The following is a 19,177-nucleotide window of genomic DNA, read 5'->3' as shown; positions in this document are numbered from 1 at the left end:
CTGCCAGGTATCTTTCCTGCATTGCCTTATATATTCTAAGTATTTTAGGTAGAGGACTTGGTATAGTCCCTTGCCCAGAACCCCCCCCTGGGATTTTGTAATTCCCCTTATATTTTCTCTGCCTGATGTTTTACTTTCACAAGGACTTCTTTTTTCTTTCACTATACTTCAGTATAGCACCGGTGCATCACTTCACTACACTGTTACTTTATTTTATTTACCTGAAATATTACTTGTTCCAACTTTCCCCACATTTACATCTCATACATGGGGACTTGTCAAGTTCTGCCACTGTACTTACTTCAATAGTGTTCATTTGTTTAGGTTATTACTTGCTGCAACATTCCCTACACTGACATCTCATACATGGGGACTTAATCAAGTTTTGCTTTTGTGCTTTTTCGGTTGATATTGAAATATTCTTGTTGCATTTATCTGCTTACATGCCTTTCAGTAAGCCCTGGGATCCCCAATGTCTTTGAGGAAACTCACCGGTATCCTGCAGCATTCCTTGCCAATAGCACATTGTGGCGGGGAATCTTCCTCACTGGGATGGCCTCCTTTGCATTTCAGACATTCTTTCTGTTTCCAGCAGCTCTGCGCCTCCTCGCAGGCTTCTCTCCATGACCGGGATCTAATGTTGCTGCTTCTCAGCATGACCGTATCTCTGGTGGCTCTGCTGTGGCCCCCAGAGTGCCAATGGTCACTTCACATTGCCTGCAATGTCTCTCCTGGGGTCTCGTTATGCCGGTAAACTGTCTTCACAGCGGCGAGCTGCCTGTGAACACCTGTGTTCCCGTCCTCCGCCAGCATGGTCCTTCTCCGTACTGCTGCCTCTGACTCCCTCTTCGGCTCTGCTTTCCTTTCCTGCTCTCTCCTCCCCTCGAGTGCAGATACCATCTTTAAATGTCCTGTGCACTCGAGATCCATAGAAACAACTAGTCTGCACATGGAACTTGGTGTTTCTTTTGATCTGCTTTGCCTCCTTCGTCCTCTTCATCTCAGTTGTTCAAGACTTTTGTCAGAAAACCTTTAGAAAAATGAGATGTTAGGAGTGTTTATGTGTATGTAAGGTTTGCATGGACTTTTGTTTAGAGTGATGTGCAGAGAGGGGTTTCTGTATTTCACAAGGGGAGGGACTTGTATTGTGCATTTTTGACAACAATCCATCAAGCATTTAAGAATTATGAGGTCTTCTTCTCTGAGAAGGGAAGAATACTGTGTCTCCCCTGATGGGGTCATCACCTTCACCCGACAGCTGTCTCCTTCCACGTGATCCTCCATCATGATACCACTCCCAGGGTCAGGATCAGGTAGCAGCTGCAGTCCGCCGGCCACATGGGAGGAGATCTCTGGTGGGGAATCAGTGATGACTCCACAGGATTCATTACACCTCCCTCAAACTAATGCTAAAGGACCTGTTAGAATGTCCATCAAAATCAAACTCCACCTTCCTGTGTCACAACCTACTCCTATCTTTACACTACAAATAAAGAATATACTCCAACAGAAAATTCCTTCTCCAGGAGAATGACTCCCTTCTCCTGGCATTTGGGTGGTGTTCACAAAATGTTCTCTTGCAAAAGGATGCTAGGGGGAATGACTTCCTTGCCCTGACTTGAAGTTCCAACAAACCTTGTACAACTCAACTTTATAGACCAGGAGAATGACTCCCTTCTCCTGATATTCAGGTGTTGTTCCCAAAAATGTCCGCTGGTTGTCAGGGCAAATGATGCTTGTTGTTCCAGCAAATCCTTTGTACAACTCAACTTTCTGTACCACGAGAATGACTCCCTTCTCCTGGTATTGGTATGCACACTCCAATATAGTTCACAACAAGTCCAGGGGGAATTAATCCCTTCACGTGGTGTCTCTTGAATATATTCAATAGGCTTTAGCTTCTTCCCTAGGATAATGACTCCCTTCTCCTGGTGTTTGAGAGTTCCATATCTTTCAAACTTGGTGTTTACTTTGCCACTCTCTCGTTGTATTAACAAAGTTCCAAATCCTTCTCTGGGTTTCAGTGGACTTATCTCTGACGCTGCAACAAAGAAGATTTACTCAGATGTCTGTTTCACTAGCGTTGGAGTCCGAGACCCTTCTCTGGTGGCCAGTGGATTATCTCTGCCACAGCTGTGAGGATAGTTTCCTCTGATGCTTATATCACTTATGCTGGGGTCCTGACCCTTCTTTGGTGGTCAGTGGGCTTATCTCTGCCACTGCTACGAGTAGTTTTTCCATGGGTACTCAGTTCACTTATGTTGGGGTCCCAGGTCCTTCACTAGCAGACAGTGGGCTTATCTCTGCCACTGCTATGAAGAAGATGTCCTCGGATGCTTGCTTCACTTATATTCGGGTCCCAGACCCTTCTCTGGTGGTCAGTGGGCTTTTCTCTGCCACTGCTTTGAGGAAGACGTCCTTGGATGCTTGCTTAACTTGTATTGGGATCCCTGACCCTTCTCCGATGGTGAGTGGGCTTTTCTCTACCATTGCTATGAGGAAAATGGCCTTGGATGCTTCTTCACTTGCATTCTTGTCCCAGACCCTTCTATGGTGGTCAGTGGGCCTATCTCTGTCACTGCTTCGAGTATGTTTATTTTGGACGTATGGTTGACCCTTCTTAGGCCCAACAGCTGTATCACTGAACTTGAGCCGAGGAAGAATCACCTGAGCATGCATGCTTGCACCCTTGTGTCCCCTCTGGGTCTCTCTTAACACCCGTTACCTTCACTAGGGCTTTGGTATGTCACCAGGGCTTCCTGGGACTGAGGCTAATCTCTCTGGCTCTTTGGGCTCCTCTCCTCCGCTCTTGCTGAACCACAGCATCCTGGCTTGCAGCTCCACTCAGCTCTGTTTCTTCTCTGTCTCGTGCCTGGGTTTGTTCCAGCAAGACCCCAGGAAGACTCTCTCAGCTGCTCGCTGGCATCCTCCATTCTTCTCTTCCTTGAGCCTGTTGTCATGGTTTGAAAACTCCACAGCTGGACATTCTCCACCTCTGCTGCTTCCCCCGGCTGAGCTTGACAAGTTCTTTAGTCCATTGTCTCTTCTTATACATTGTGGCCAGTCTAGCCCTGGTGGATTGTTAAAGTTCTTTGTTTCTTTTGACACCTTGATCTCTATGCCTCCTCTGGGACACCTTGTACCAGTACTAGCACAGTCGGTAATCTTCATGTCTTCTGTGCTCTTCTTTGTCCTGCTATTTTCTATTTTGGTTGTGTCCCAAGTACTACAGTAAAACATTGGTCTACTCTCAAAGAAGTGCCTTGGAATGGAGGGTTTTTGGGGGAACATTGGTGTGTGATGTTATTAAACGGGCTGTACCCTAGGGGATTGTCCTTGTCCCCAGAAGTGGAGTTCCTGCCCATGAGGTCCTCCTGCGTTAAACCACCCATAAGGGGACTATGGGTATAGGCCACACCTCCCTAGCCTCATGGGAAAAAGAAAGGGCTCCTCCTGGAGAGAAGTGATGATACCTGGTGAATCGTCACAATATATAAATAGGAAATATAAATGTGGTGGAGCCTCTGTGGTGGACGAACTTACAAAGGAGTACTGTACAAATATTCAATATTACATTATTACGAGGCACTGATGGGAATGGTGGGGTCAGGTAGAAGGGATGGAGAGAAGGAAGAACAGGCTCCTTTCTTTTCCAAGTAAATGAAGCTTCAGCTAAGCTTAGAAGAGATCCACAGTCTGCTGGCCTTGATAGTGATGAACGGTGGGTTCCAACAGAGCAGGGTGAGAAGGGAGAAACAACGGAAGTGAGAGAAGGCGCTACGGGGGGGCATAGGACAATGAACTTGAGTGCAGAGAGGGAGCTGAGGTGACAAGATTCTGAGTATACAGAGATACAGTGATACAGGTGCTGAGGTATGAGGCCATTGATAGCTTTGTAGACTAGGAGAAGGAATTTAAAGAGGCAGCTGTTGTGCATGGTGAACCAACTAGTATGGTGTCGGTAAGTAGAAGTGGGGAGAGTCTGGATAGCTTGTAGGGAGGGTGGGTAACAAAGCTGAGGTCTTTGTTCTCAGCCAACTCAAGTTTTGCTTGTGCCCGGGAGTATGCACATGTAGTAGTCGAGTTTGATGAGAACAAGTGTGGAAATTAGACATGTCATAGAATGGTGAATAAGAAATTGATGTATTTTGGAGAAGAATGCAGTGGTAGTGATGAATTGTTGTAGTTGCAGGTCGCCATTGAAGAGGACCCCAAGGTTGTGATTTTTGAGGAAAGCCTTGTTGCCTTTCTGGGGCCTGCTCACACTCATTTTACAACACTAATTTCCGCAGATGGCATGTTGCTGATGCCCACATAAACAGTCGGGGCGAGTACATGCCTTTCAGGGAAGCAACATAGCACTATAGAATGGGACTCAATGGGATATAATCTGTTTGCAATTTGAAGGATAACTTATTTAGGCTGCAGGTCAAAGTGTATGGAGGTTATAGATGAGGAGGGTTACAGATGGGGATTCAGCATAGAGAGGGAAAGGTGGAACCAGTCTGGGTCCGGAATGTCCTGCAGACTACTAGGAGCCCCTTAGGAAATAAAGTGGTTGAAATAAAACATACTGCATAACTTTAACACACTGCAAATGTTAGGAGATACAAAGTAGTTGCAGTCTTTTACAAATACCTATGGCGTGGACAACATTTGTCTTCAAAAACATTTACCTGGAGTTTTGTCTCTTTACAGTCTATCCCTTTTACCGCAGCACCTATTGGTACAGTAACTAGGATTTTAAGTTGCATGCACTGGCTAAGCTAAGGATTTTATTGTGTGAAACAGACTTTTTAAACTGCAGAGTGTGATCCGATGTGCGATGAATTGTAATATAGCCTCATGGACCGAAGGAGGGGTTATTATCGTGGCATAAAGACCTGCCACTAAGTTATGGCTCTAGGCAAAGCCAAAGGCCATAGGTTGGAGGAAGGGTCGGTATCAAAAGATACAATGACCCCTCTGGAGGTCTATAAGGTTATTAGCACATAGTGGTAATAGCAATACATGTTTTAGAGTTCTGGTGGTGATGTGAAAACACTACTTTAATAGAGAGTAAAGTAAATAGACAACCACACTTAATATTTTAAAATGTGGTTTTGTTTTGTGGTGTTTAAATAACAAGGTTTTCTTCATAAGTTAAGTATTTAAATAATGATTTGCATAATTATTTAAACTACAGTAGGTTTAACATGGGCATGCATTAGGCATCATGTACAAGTAAACGGTTTACCTATAAGAAAGTGAAAGCATATTCTCATGTGTTTAGCTTTCACTCTGGTGTGCTAAATAGAGTGTTGCCGCCATAAATTGGCCCTCCCAACAGGAAATGTCGTGCTGAAAGAAAACTTACCTGGATGCAGTCAATGCCGGTAGCTACTGACTGCGCTTCTGATTGGTTGAGAGGAGGTCAATAATGCTCTCCATGTGCCAATAAACATCATTGACTGCAGCATCACAAATAATGAAGATCGAGATTAACTTGTGTTGCTTGTTTTGATGCTGGATTGTAACAGGATGGGTCATTCACAAACTGTGCCGAAAGTCTCTGGTGCTTAGCATGCAACCGCACTACGGTAGATTACGTAACGTTTGGCTGACTGCGGTACACGGAGCAACTATGTGAAGCTTGGGTAATAGGGAAGGGAACACACATTGGCGTTAATTCATGTTAAATGGCGCAGCGAGGGGATTTTTCCATTTCTTCTGCGTGCATGACAGGGTGTAAAGGAATCAGGATTGACTGCAAATGTAGCTGGGGCCAAACTACTTAGAAATATTGCTCTACTTTTCAATTGTGAACATTGGGACTCTGTTTGAGGTCAAATCTGTTTGCACCATACCTATAACGTTAAGCAACGAATCCGTTTTTCACACGTGTGTTCTAGCGCAAAGTGCTTTTAATCTGGTTCCCGGTAAATCCAGTATGGAAAATGTGTTGATATCTTCCATAGGTGTAAAGCACATCTAGATGGGTGCACAGTGCAAACTGTTTTAGTGCCTGATTTTATGTCAGCTGAGCAGGAATCCCTTTGAGGTGCATTCAGTGCGTGTCCGAGTCTTTCATGAATATGTATGTGCTGGATTGCTAGACAGAAAATCCTGAACTCCGGCTCGACAGCAGTGCTGCTGGATTTTATTTGTGACTATTCTGTATGTGATTCACCTGTGCTTTTAACCGTCCCTTGCTGTGCCATTTTCCTCAGATCATGCAAAGGATGCCATCCCTCATGTGCGCCTTCCAGATGCTTAGGCCTAAGAGTAGAGATTTACTCCATGTGCCTTGTTTTCCCCTAGGTGAGAGGAGAGCAATCACGTGACCGGCTGTGAGGAACTCACCCTCTTTAGTGGAATCTTATCGGTGTCAGGAGTGCAGAACAGCTGGAATCGAGCTGTTAGTCCACCAGCCTTCCCTTTAAGCCCCATCAATCGGCCATATTGAACGGAAGCTATTCCTATGGACAGTGCGTGGATGACATGTATGCTGCCATATGTGGTCTTGACTTGCCTGCTTGTTTTTAGAGACAGAGCAGGTCAATACAAGACCCACGCAATTTAACTGGGATGTCTGTAGTCTTGAGGGATTACATACCATATCATGAAGGTTTTTGTCTTGGAAGTCGCTTTCACATTTTTTGTTTTCTGGACTCGCCCACTTATTGGGTGGCTGCCAGAAAGTATGAATGCGTGCAGCACCTGTGACTATAGTTTGAGACCTTTGTCCTCTCCCCAGTTTCCTGTAATTTCAGAGTCTATTCTAGTTGCTTTAAATTGAATGTAAGAAAAGTTCCCAGACATGAATGTGGATTGGTGAATCATGCTATGAAACTATGCCAGTCCGTTCAAGACCTCCTGATGATGAAAGTGTGCCCTGCACCTCGAGGAACCACACTTTCATCTCCCAGAGTGAGACCAGGACTGGTGCTCGTTTTCCTCGTCACAAGACGACCGGGCATAATGAAGCCCTGACCATCATGCTCGCCATTCCCTTGTTTCTGATTCAACATGTTGAGTGGTACCTATGGTGGCAGCATGGGAGAATGTACCCTTCTGCTTTTTCGGGATGCACACCCAAAGACACCGAAGTAAATGCCATTCCCTTGGGACTTAAATCCCCCTCCTCCCCACTGCCAACTGTGTTCTGCTTATCTTGCAAGCTCCCAGTCAAACCGAAAGTAAAATTAAACAGAGGGGTAATTCATTGCTTTATTGCATATATATTGACTCTCTTTTAAATATTGTGTGTAATTTGTGTATCAACCCCTCTCCCCATTTTCTATGCAGCTCAGGCTGTAGCCTCGTTGTTGGCATTGCTGCCTACAAATAACAATTGGGTGCCAATTCAAGCTTTATAATATAATAGTCAACCAAAGAAGCGATTGTCTCCTCTAAGTGAAAACACCTTCCCAGAGGTGAAAATTCCACAAAGACAACTCAGATATAAGTGCATACACTATACTCACACAAGTAGCCATTCCCCTCCCTCTAATCCTGCCAGAGGATCTGCCATTTGCCAATGTGTCTTCCAGTTCTACTGTCCTTCTACCTTATCCTCTTGCACACTGGTCACCTGTTAAACTGGATTTCTAGAATCTGGCCTGGAGGACACCCTAGTTACAGTTAACTGGGAACTCTGAGAGGTCAGCCAGAACCCAATCCAGGTAACAGTAGTGTGCAATCAGAGCTAGTCTCAGGATAGTGAGAGTGGGGTCAGGAGCCCTCAAAGGGTCCACACTATATAATACACAATAATTCAATTTAGACAGGTATGTTTAAAAATACGTAGAGAAAAGAGGGGGTGAGGCCTGCACCCTAGTTCCCAGCTTTGTATACCTGCTGCAGTTTAGTTGCTCTTCTCCTCCAAGCGCTTTCATGTCTCTTACAATCTTCAGCGAGGCAGTCTTTTCAGGTGTTACTGATTAGTCTCAACTTTGGTCTCAGGGAATTCTGGTAGCTGTAGTCAATTCTGGTAACCAGAAACCAACTCCCCTCCAATAGCACAATTTTTTTTCCCATGGTGGGGGAGGAGGGAAAACCATCATGTATAAAAATACCATTATTTGTTCTACGCCTTCTACACACACTGGAAAATTAAACAAACAAGTGCTATTATTGGAAAATAATAAATACATATCAAACATACATTCACCATAGGCTCATATATGCATTCAAATGACTTAGTCAACCCAGGAGGTAAGTAAAATAATGCATTGTATGATGTAACCAGTTCACACATGATTTCCCTAACTTAAGCAGTCCAATCCCTAAGAACAATGGTCAATGGAGCCACAATGCTTCTCACCAGAATTAGTCTTTACAGGTAGGTTATAATTTACTTGAGTTGGCGAGGGAATAAAATACACTTGAACAATTTTACTAGGGTAAGGAAATAGTATTTTGTATTTCAGGAGTTACTACCCAGGTTCAACGACCAAAAGGCAGTGGAATGGAAGGATAGGAAACAAAGGGACTTGCTCAGGAGCTGTGGGTGAAAGGATCCTTCTGGTCAGGTACAGCAATAAGATGCAACTCCTGGCAATGAGGAAGTGCAAGATTCACCAACGCAGGCCTCTGCAGGACATTTCACAGGATGGGGGAACGCGAGTTCCAGTGATGATCTCTGCATGAGGTCACAACAGGCAACCTTCCAGTCGTGGTCACAGAAGCTCCTCTACGACAGGATCCCTTGATGCCTGGATACTGAAATTCTGATGAAATATGACAAGCTGGTGACTATCAAAGTTCCAGGTACAACCACAGAATGGCAACAGTTCTAGCGAGGTAGTCCATGAGAGAGCTGGTCAGTCCACCACGTTGTTCAGGGACACAACCATAGGCTCAGAATGGCTGGATTCTTTGTAAGGTGTCAGTACTAGTTGCTCCAACTAGTCCAAGGGCTGAAGCACTGCTCAGGGTTTTCAGAGATCAGGTAGTCAAACAGGGCTTCAATGGGCCTGATGATGGAAACGGATGCTAGGCCTCTTTGGGAGTCTTATTTGGATCTTTAGTCAGCTGTTCTTCTACAAGGGATTCTTGGCTCCAACACTGATCTGAAGAAATGGCTGCAGGAGTCCTCTTCTTATCCAAAATCTAGGTGGAGGCCCACCAATGACAAGTATCTGCACCATTCAAACACCCAATAGTTGTCCAATCAGGGACAACTACTTATTTCACTCATGCCCCACATTTAAACTCTCTGGCACCAGTGGGAGCAGAAAGTCCCTCGCCCCTCCTGGGCCACACACACACACACAGGTATCAATGGCCCCCAAAAGCAGCAGCTTTTCCGGGCAAGTATATAACCTTATATAAGGAATTTCCTGATCTGGCAAGGAATGAAGAAGGCCAAACAATATGACCAAAGAACACGAGAAAGTTTTGTGGCACTGCCATTTTAGGGCACTACCTATGTTCAGTAACCATTTTCAGTAGACGCGAATGTGCACACTAAGAATAATACAAAAATTGTAAAAATGTATCTGTTGCCACCAGTTTTTCTTCATGCTGTACTGTGGTGGGTCGGAAGAAGGAGTCAGACACATTGAGGACATGTTACCTTTCTTTACTGAAAGTATAAGAAAGTAGAAGAAAAAATACCTATCTTTTCCTACTACTAAAGGGATCGCTCTGCTTATATAAATTAACTAAAGGTGGTTGTCTGTTGTCAGGAAGTCAAAAAGTTTAATTCCTCCTCATTCCCAAACCTTATTCTAGCGGACCCTACCACTAACATGAATAACTCAAAATAGGCCAAGAGAATGTCTCTCTTCTCCTGGTCATCTTTCTTCTTGCTTTCTTCCCCGAGGCTTTCTCTTTGTGTCTGTATCCTATCCCCTGTGGTTTTTGATACACAAATGTCTCTCTTTAGAATATAGGTTTATTTGAGTAATTTGCACTGAAAATCTCTTGAGGTTTCCTTCGTGAGCTTATGTAGCTCTTCCCATATACCTGAGGGCCTTGCATTCTCTTTAATGCCAGCTTTACAACACCTCTGCTTGAAATACTTTCTCACAATATGGTCTTTATTTGTATATCTCTTAAATTCTAACTTTGGTCAGTTGCCATGAAATTAAGGAGTTTGGTCTCTGTTGAGTCAGCATGTCCGGTAACAAAACCTGCAATTCCAACTTGGCAGAGAGGAGATCAAGCAGCCGATATTGACCACGTGTTTGTCTCAAGTGATCTGGCACATTATATCACAAAGCATGAGATTATTCAAACTGAAGACAGCGACCACAACTTGAGACTCGTGACTTTTACAAGGAAACTAGAACTTGGAGGCCAATGATGGGAGCAGACGTGGTGGTAAACAACAGCGGTAATTGCCTCTGGATGAAACCTAATGACATAAAAGCAATAACTGGAAAATATGTTATGCAACCAAGCAGAGGGAACCTGACCAAAAGTAAAAATCAGGCAGACTTTGTGGCATTACTTGACCACTTCAAACTAAAAAAAACAAATGGGAAAACACAAGAACAAGGGTGGCGCCATTGTTACGACGAGGTGTTAGTAGAAAAACGCAAAACCGTAAGGCGCCTTAAAAAGCTGCAGCTAAGTCTGATTCAAGTAAATTAAAGATAGAAACTAAGAAAGCTACCCAAGAGTATAAAAACTGGGTAGCCGGACGAAAAAGAACTGTCCTTCAGAACGATGCAGAGAATATGCTTAAAGCCCTGTCTAAAAAAACTCAGAAGACTTCTGCAGCTAATAAAAGAAGATCAATCAACCATCCATGACACCCAACAGAATTATGTCAGCGAATCACAGTGGGAACAACACTTTCTAACTTTATTTCAAGACGGAGGAACACCTTTAACTCCTGTGCCGGCGTTTAGTCCTGAATATTGGGACTTGGGTATAAGTTTGGAAAAGGTTCAACTGAAAATCAAAAAGCTCACTACATCTAGAGCACCTTCGCCTGACAGCCTAAGTAACGCAATGTTAAAAGAAAATTTGGAGGAATGGGCGACCTTCATAAATGTCGTCTTTGATAAAATCTGCAAAACACATCAAATCCCAAGTTCGTGCAAAACAGCCACAATTGTACCTATCTTCAAAAAGGGGAAAACAGACGAACCTCAAATTTACCACCCAATTGCGTTACTGGACGTCATAGGCAAAATTCTTGGATCCTTCATACTCGCCAAATTAACCAGCTGGACCACCATCAGCAGCTGGTTTGACCCCTTTCAAACAGGCTTTATACAGAACATTGGCACAGCAGCAAATATTGTGTTACTAAACATCCTAAAAGCTCAGAGCCACTAGACGAACTCCAGAATATACATCATTTCCGTAGACTTAACTCCAGCCTTTGATAGGGTAAATAGGCACAGACTGTGGCATAATCTCCAGAAGCGAAAGTGTCCGCAAGAAATCTTGGACCCACTAATGCAACTACATTCGGACACTTCAATCAGAGTCTGTTTAAATAAAGGAGGTCTTTTAAGCATGCCAATTCCAACCCGAAGAGGGGTCAAGCAGGGCTGCCCCCTTGCCCCAGCCATTTATAATTTTTACATTGCAGACCTTCCTGACTTTGACCCATTAATCCGGTCCTTTCCACCTAAACTGAGAAAAATGAAACTTACAAGACTTCTCTACGCAGCCGATCTGATCATGATCGATCAGACCGTAGTAGGTCTCCCAAGACAACTAGATAGCCTCCACCGCTATCTGCTTGAAAACAACTTGGAGATAAATGAAAGTAAAACCAAAATCATTTGCCTTCAAAAGGCAAAACAGAGAAAGATCAAACCAAGTTGGTTTTTGGGCGATAAAAAGATCGAGGAAGTGGACTCCATTAGATACCTTGGAGTCATTTTCAACAACAGTCACATAGAAGCACCAGCACAAGTTTTTCTAAGGAACAAGGTCAGAATCTTAATAACACAGGGTTGCTTGATGGATAAAAGATCTGGAATATTTTCTATCATCGGTTTAATCAATTTCTACAGGAACAAGGTGGTCCCGACCATAACATATGGAGCCGAAGGTCTGATTCATATGTCAACAGAAATCTGGTCAATCCTGGAAGGCAAGTTCTGGCGATCTGTCCTAAATTTACCAAATTCAGCTGGTACTGTTCGAATCAGAAATTAGCTTGGTTTAACTTCACCTGAAGCAATTGTGGAATGGAAGGCACTAAACCTATATCGAAAACCACTTCCTCCTTTCTGTGCATCAATATTCAAAGTGATCCATGATGAAATTTCTAAAAACAGAAATAGGGTTCTGAATACTTGGGTCATTAATTGTCAAAACACACTAGAGGAACTCGGGTGCTCAGAAATGGACCTGGTAATGAACCCTTTGAGAATTAAAAAGAAACTATTCAAACTCGACTGGATCAAAACAGCTGAGAAAGCAAGTAAAAGCAGTTTGGCAGAGAACCTACCTGTAATTCCTACAAAACTGAACCATCAGAGAGGTTGTCTGAAAAGATTTCCGGATAAATCATTTAGAGACATCTTCCTAAGAATGAGATTAAACTTGTTAAATATCAACGAAACTAACTACATCCAAGGAAGATGTACCTCAAAAACTTGTCGGTTCTGTGCACCAACCGAAGAGAATGACTCAATCAAGCATTTGTTGATGTCCTGTACAAGATGGGAGTCACTGAGAGAGTTACACCTGACCCCAATACTGAATAATCACGCTACACTGGACTTGGAGGATCGTTGGAGGACTCTTATATGTGGAGAGCGAACCAAAACGACCATTGCCTTGGTCTCTATGATGAAGGCTATTATCTTAAATTTTGTTTGAAAGTTGGATATGCAGGAGATTTTTTGACAGTAGATGTATTCTCTAGTCTATCCTCTCCTTTTTCTTCCTTTCATGTCTTCCTTTCTTTTTTTGACCGGATGAAGTGGACATAGTGATGTTAAATGTTTACTTTGAAAAAATTGTTGATTCAATTAATTCAAATAAATAAATAAATACATTCTTGAAGGTTCACATTCCCTTGGTTTTGTATGACTGTATCCAAATTATGAGTCTCCCTCTTCTGGGTTCCTGTTATTGGATTCTCTCTTTTATGAATCTGTTCCTTTGACAGTCTGCTTTCACAATGCTTGTTACACTTATTTGCAGTGGGATCTCTCTTCTCTTCAAATCTGAGTACCAGGGCGCTTCTCCCTTCCTCACAGGGTATTCGCATCCTCTTCTTATTTATTCCCCAAATAGCATTCTTCGTCATGCGCTGTATTGGTTTCAGATATCTCAAATTCTGCTAATTTAATGTTCAACTTTCATACTTGTGACTTTGAGGGGTTTCTCTCTTTTCAATACATTGCCTTGGTGGGCGCCCACCTATCCCGTTCTCCCTGGTACCTTTTCCGACACTGGGGAACCTTGCATGGCCTGGTGCGCGCTCTGGTATTCGGGTTCTCGGTGGCTCTTCTTTGTTTCTGCTTTCACCGACATAGCGTTCTTGGCTCCTCTGATGTAGTGTGCCATCGACATATGCGGGCAGCAGGGAGCTGGCAGTACTCACTACTCCAGTGGTCTTGGCGTTGTTAGCTGGGCCTCTCCTGCACCACGAAGCAGCCGTGGTCACGCCACCACCTTGTATGTGTCTTTGTTTGGTATTACTGCAAAAAATCACAGATCATCCCTGCAAAGCCGGAAATACTGATTTTTAACAGCCCCATTTCACTGCATATATATTTGGGGCGGGTTAAGTAAATTACAAATGTGGTGGGGATTTTGGGGTTGTGGGGATCTCCCCTGCTATGTATGCAGAGAAATGGGATAAAAGAAAAATAATCACAATTTTGGCTGTGCAGTAATGGATTCGATTCGATATTTTCACATAGATCGCTTCACTTCCCGCTCAGACAACGGTTCTCCCATTGTAGGATTTGTCACTCTCTGGCATCTCACTCTGGCATTTCTCACGCTCCACGACTCTATTCTTCTCCATCTCTCCATGGCATAATCAAGCCAGGGGGCTTCCCCTGTGTACTACCATACTCTGCCTCCTCTCAAGAGCTACTCATCCCAGTTACAAACACTTCTCTTTTTTAAAGAGATATCTCCTTTTTCTTGGTATGGCTGTTTTGTTCCCACATTGCCAGAAGCCAAACATAAGGATGACAGACTGATCTTCATAACAGACTGTCCCATATATGCAGGTATGTTATTGGCTCTAGGGAATTCCTCATCAGAATGGGAGTCCTTATCCCCTAAGGGGGAATCACTCCCATTGAGGGCCCACTTGCCCATAGCCCTAGGGAGGGTATTGTTGAGCATGCCCAGCTCACTAGCCTGAATGGGGGTGGATCCCCATTGGGGACAAGGGACAAATACCCTTGATTCTTTGCCACACCACTTGCTTATGACTTCATGTTGGCATGGCCCCATTTTCCTCCCTCCCCATACACATGACACTATTATAATAAGCTAGCTCACCCAGATCTTCTTCCCATATCCTATTCTGCGTTCCCCTCATCTACCTGCCTTCACTTTTTACATGTTCACCCCGTCACCGCTAGTTTTCCTCTCCCTTCACTTATACGGCCATCCCTCTATTCCACCCACTTGTGTATGAATCCCCAGCCCTCCTGCTTTACTTGATACCGTAAAACCTTACTTAAAATGTCATACATAATTATAAAGCGATGATCCTCTGTGCATGCTCCCCATTAAAGTGTATCCCCTGAGAGTCCTTTCTATGTCTATGTATAGCTTTGCTATGTCTTCTGCAGTCATAGCAGGCACCTTGGGAGATTGTAAACACTATATGTGACTAACTAACTGAAATAAATACATAATTTGCCAGTTGTTGCCATCACATGCCAGATAATCTCATAATTTGCCAAGTGTTGTTGTGATATGCTCAGGGTCTCGCATCATATGCCAGGCATTGCCATCCTATTCCTAGTTAATCACATCACATGTGTGTGATATCCATGTCATCTTCAGGTGCTTGCACATACTTGACATGTATTGGCATTATATTCCGTGATATTTTCTTCATCTGACAGTTGTTGCCATTCCGTGATCAGGTATTCCCATCATATGTCAGGTTATGCCATAATATCCCCTTGTCCGCACATAATATTCTAGGTTTTCCCAACATGTGTCCAGCGACTCACCGCATACCAAGGTTGTACCATCAATTATTGTCATTGTATGCCTAGAACTCACACTATTTGCCAACTCTGGCCCTCACATGCCCAGGTAGGCACGCTAGTATGTAATTGCTTGCTTAATATTCCCAATTACTCACACCATTTGCCTAGTTTTGCCATCATATGACAGGCTTTTCAGTTATTTTACATTGAAAGGTACTGCTGTTATTTGGTACCTACACCACACTTCCTGCTAATATCCTGGAATAAGATCATTGGCGAGATGTTTACATCATCTACCTAGGTACTCACACAGTATACCAGGTTTGGTCATCATATGCCAAAGTACTCACATCCTTTGCCAGGTATTGGAGTTTAGGCCAATGTACTACCACCAGATATTAGGATTGTTTACCCAGAAATTCACGTTTGCTTGCTTTGTTTTCATACGCATACCTTTTCGCCAGGTTTTGCCTAGATGTCCATATCAGTTGGCAAGTTTTACCCACATTATCCCAGGCTCATTTCATATGCCAGGAACTGCCACTATATACCCAGTAACTCTCACTATTTCCCAGCTTAACTCCTCATATGCCCGCATACTCACACCATATGCCAAGTATGCCATTATGTTCCCAGGCTCTCACATAATATAAAAGCTGTTCCCATGATTTCTCACTGCTAAGTTCCGTCGACCAGGACAAAAGGAATAAGGGCCCAGAAGACAGACAGGGGGAAGAGCAGGCATGCACTCCTGTTTATTGACTGGCACATAAATATTTAAAAGTCTGCCGTCCGTGTATTTTCTGCTGCATCTCCCAGACCTACTTCTCAAATGTGCTCATTTTGATCTGCAGCACTTGCAATCTAAAACTGCAAATGTTGTTGGTTAATTCTGTTGCTCTTTGCATTCTGCACCAGCCAGGTTTATGCGTGCTTTATACCTAGATGGACGGCCATACTTAAAAGAATGTGCTCTTGCGCAGTGAAGGCGTGAACAGCTCGAGTCAATCTTAAGCTGATGGCAAAGAGGAAGAAGCACCATCTATTGTCTTGAACTACAGTTTATGATATGATATGATATGATATGGTATTTGTAACGCGCCTATACACAAGTGTTTCAAGGCGCGACGAGGCAGGGAGGGAGGGAAACAAGGGGAAGACAGACAAACGATCCTACTAGGCCAGGTGTCATTCAGATCGGGCAAGTGCAGAGGTAAGGGGAAAAGGAGAAAGTGCAGGGGGAGGAGGTGGGGGGGAAAGTGCAGTACACGGTAAGTAGCGTAATAAAATAATAAATAAAAGGGCCAGCTGGTGGCAAGTGCGAGGTAAGTGCAGAGCAAGTGCTAGGAAGGGGGCTGTAGGGATACAGTGACAGTCCCACAGTGCAGGGGGAGCCAGGGAGGCAGTGCAAGTGGAGTGGCTGGGCCCTGGACCGAGGTCGCTGAGAGTGGCCAAGATGCAGGTTTAGTGCAGAATTTCAGTGGGGAGTTAAGCAGGTTTAGCAGGGGAGAGGGAGAGAGAAGGCAGAAGCGAAGAGGAAGGTTTTGAGGTGCTTCCGGAACCGGAGATGGTTCTCCTCAAGTTTCAGGGAGGCAGGAAGGCTGTTCCAGAGGGAGGCCCCTGCTGCGGAGAGAGATCTACCCCCAGCTCGTTGCTTCGAGAAGCGGCTGACCATGAGGGAGTTGGAGACGGATGAGCGAAGGGCTCGTGAAGGAAGATATTTAGGAAGAGAGAGTTGAAGGTATTTAGGCCCCAGGCCCCAGAAGGCCTTGTGGACAATGCAGAGGGTTTTGAACTTAATCCTCGCAGCCACTGGGAGCCAGTGAAGAGATTTCAGTCCTGGAGAGATACGGTCCCTGGGCTTGAGGCCAAGGACAAGTCTCGCAGTTCTGTTCTGGATAAGTTGCAGAGGGCGGAGAGTGGAGGCAGGCAGATTAAGATAGAGGCTGTTACAGTAATCCAGCCTTGAGAGAACCAGGGCTCGGGAGACAGTGAGCTTCTGGGGGAAGGAGAGGAAGGGAAGAATACCTCTGAGGAGGTGCAGCTGGTAGTGTGACTTCTTAGAGACGTCAGATATATGAGGAGAGAAGGAGAGTGTGGAGTCGAAGATGACCCCAAGGTTTTTAGCCTTGCAGGTAGGGGCAGGAAGGGGGCCAAGGGAGGCCGGCCAGAGAGCTGCAGGGAAGGAGGGAGTGGGTGTGCCGATGAGTAGAATCTCAGTCTTACTGGCATTAAGGCAGAGGTCATTGGCGGCACACCATTCCTGGATAGCAGACAGACAGTCGGAGATGAGGGAAGAAGAGGAGGAGGCCGAGGGTAGCCTGAAAATGAGCTGGGTATCGTCCGCATAGCACTGGAAGTGGGGGCAGAGAGCGGCGATGCGGTGGGCAAGGAGTGCCAGATACTGGTTGAAAAGCCAGGGAGAGAGGTTGGATCCCTGGGGGACACCACAGGTGGAGAAAAAGATGTCGGAGAGGAAGGAGCCCATTTGGACCTGGGAGGGTCGACCGGAAAGGAAAGAGGTCAGCCATGCCAGAGCCTGACCAGTGATACCCAGGTTATCACGGAGACGGTTGAGCAGGATGGAATGGTTGACAGTGTCAAAGGCAGAGGAGAGATCGAGCAGAATGAGAACACAGGGAGTGTTGGAATCGAGGTTCAGGAGCAGGTCCTCACGGATGTTCAGGAGAGCAGTTTATAAAAGCAGAATAAAAGGAGCTGTCTCGGGAGGATAGCTCATGGGCAACGTACTCGCCTTGAAAACAAGACGATACGGGGGCAACACAGGTTCGATCCGGGCCCGCGCTTAGAAACCTTAAGCGCGTTATAAATAACCTATCATATCAAGTTGTTTTACAGCACTTGATAGTGATAATTATATGTGTTTGTTTTGTATTTTTATGTAATGCCGAAGGATGCTTGACTGCAACTCTTCTTAAATTTAGCGGTACACATTGACAAGAGTGAGCAGCAACTCTTGGTATGTATAGGAATGCCTCGGATTTAAGGGTGACACAAAGCTCAAAGTGCTATTGTGAGGCATGGACAATAGCTGCTAGTAGCAGCCTACTTTCAGTTCAGCAGTGATCCAGGAAGGACCACTCATTGCTTGCACTCTGGAAAGGCTCATAGGTTTCCAGCGAAGAGAGCGGAAAACATCGGAGTACTCGCATTAACACTTTCAATGGACTGTGAGAGAGGTGCAAAATACTCGGTTCACTGTGAGCTATTGGCCCGATTTTCAAGGTTGTCCCATGGAGGAGATCACGACACACCCGGGAGCATCTCGCATTTGCACCTGCTCCATTCTATCTGAATTCCAGAGCCAAAATTGGACATTTCAGGAGCAAAGCTGAGACCCTCTTGTGCCAATCTTAGTGAATCACATTTGCATGTAAGCATCTCAGATGTCCTCAGGGTATCCCCAGATGATCTCCAGTTTTCGATTTGTGAATTAGGAATGTATGTATGTATGTATTCATGTATGTATGCATGTACCTATGATGTTCATAAAGTGCAATCTTAGTCGGGAAGCAACGTAGTGCTGTACATAAGGGGTGCACCCAGGGGTTGCAGAGGCTGAAGTGGATCGATTGCCATTGAAGGAAACAGGTGCACATCTGAGATGCTCAGGGACATCTCCTTATTTGCGCCAGTGAAATACTTAGTGAATTAAGTCCTTTCTCTTTTGGGCCAACTTGTTGTCATTTCAGTGCTAGATGAGCATACCAGTGAGACTGAATACGACTTGATGGCCCTATCATATTTATTTATTTATTTCATTTATAAAGCACACAGCAACCCATAGGCATCTTGGCGCTGTTACACCCAGATACTTTCATGGAAACAATTACATCATTTGTAAGGCGCACAACCACCCCTAAGCAACTTGGCAATGTAACATGCTGTTCCCATGAAGGGCAGCATTAACATCAATTGCAGGGCTGGTCAGGGGGCACTAGCCTTGCATTGAAGACTGCTTTGCAAGTGCTTGATCAGCAATACAATTGCATTCAAAATGTCTGCCATAAATAAACTCTTGTTGACAGAAAGTAGCTGCCCATCATGACATTTATATTAGGCTATAG

At 44.6% G+C, this 19,177-nt stretch overlaps 1 protein-coding gene across 3 annotated transcripts in view; it reads left to right on the top strand.

The window, feature by feature from the left end:
- SLC13A1 (solute carrier family 13 member 1) overlaps window positions 1–19,177 on the top strand; it is a 657,301-nt gene that overhangs the window by 214,401 nt on the left and 423,723 nt on the right. The window lies entirely within an intron of this gene.

Source organism: Ambystoma mexicanum, chromosome 12, assembly GCF_040938575.1.
Source record: "Ambystoma mexicanum isolate Mex_15411 chromosome 12, UKY_AmexF1_1, whole genome shotgun sequence".
NCBI lineage: Eukaryota > Metazoa > Chordata > Amphibia > Caudata > Ambystomatidae > Ambystoma > Ambystoma mexicanum.
The sequence above is the reverse complement of the archived record's forward strand: the minus strand, read 5'-3'. Positions and strand labels throughout refer to the sequence as shown.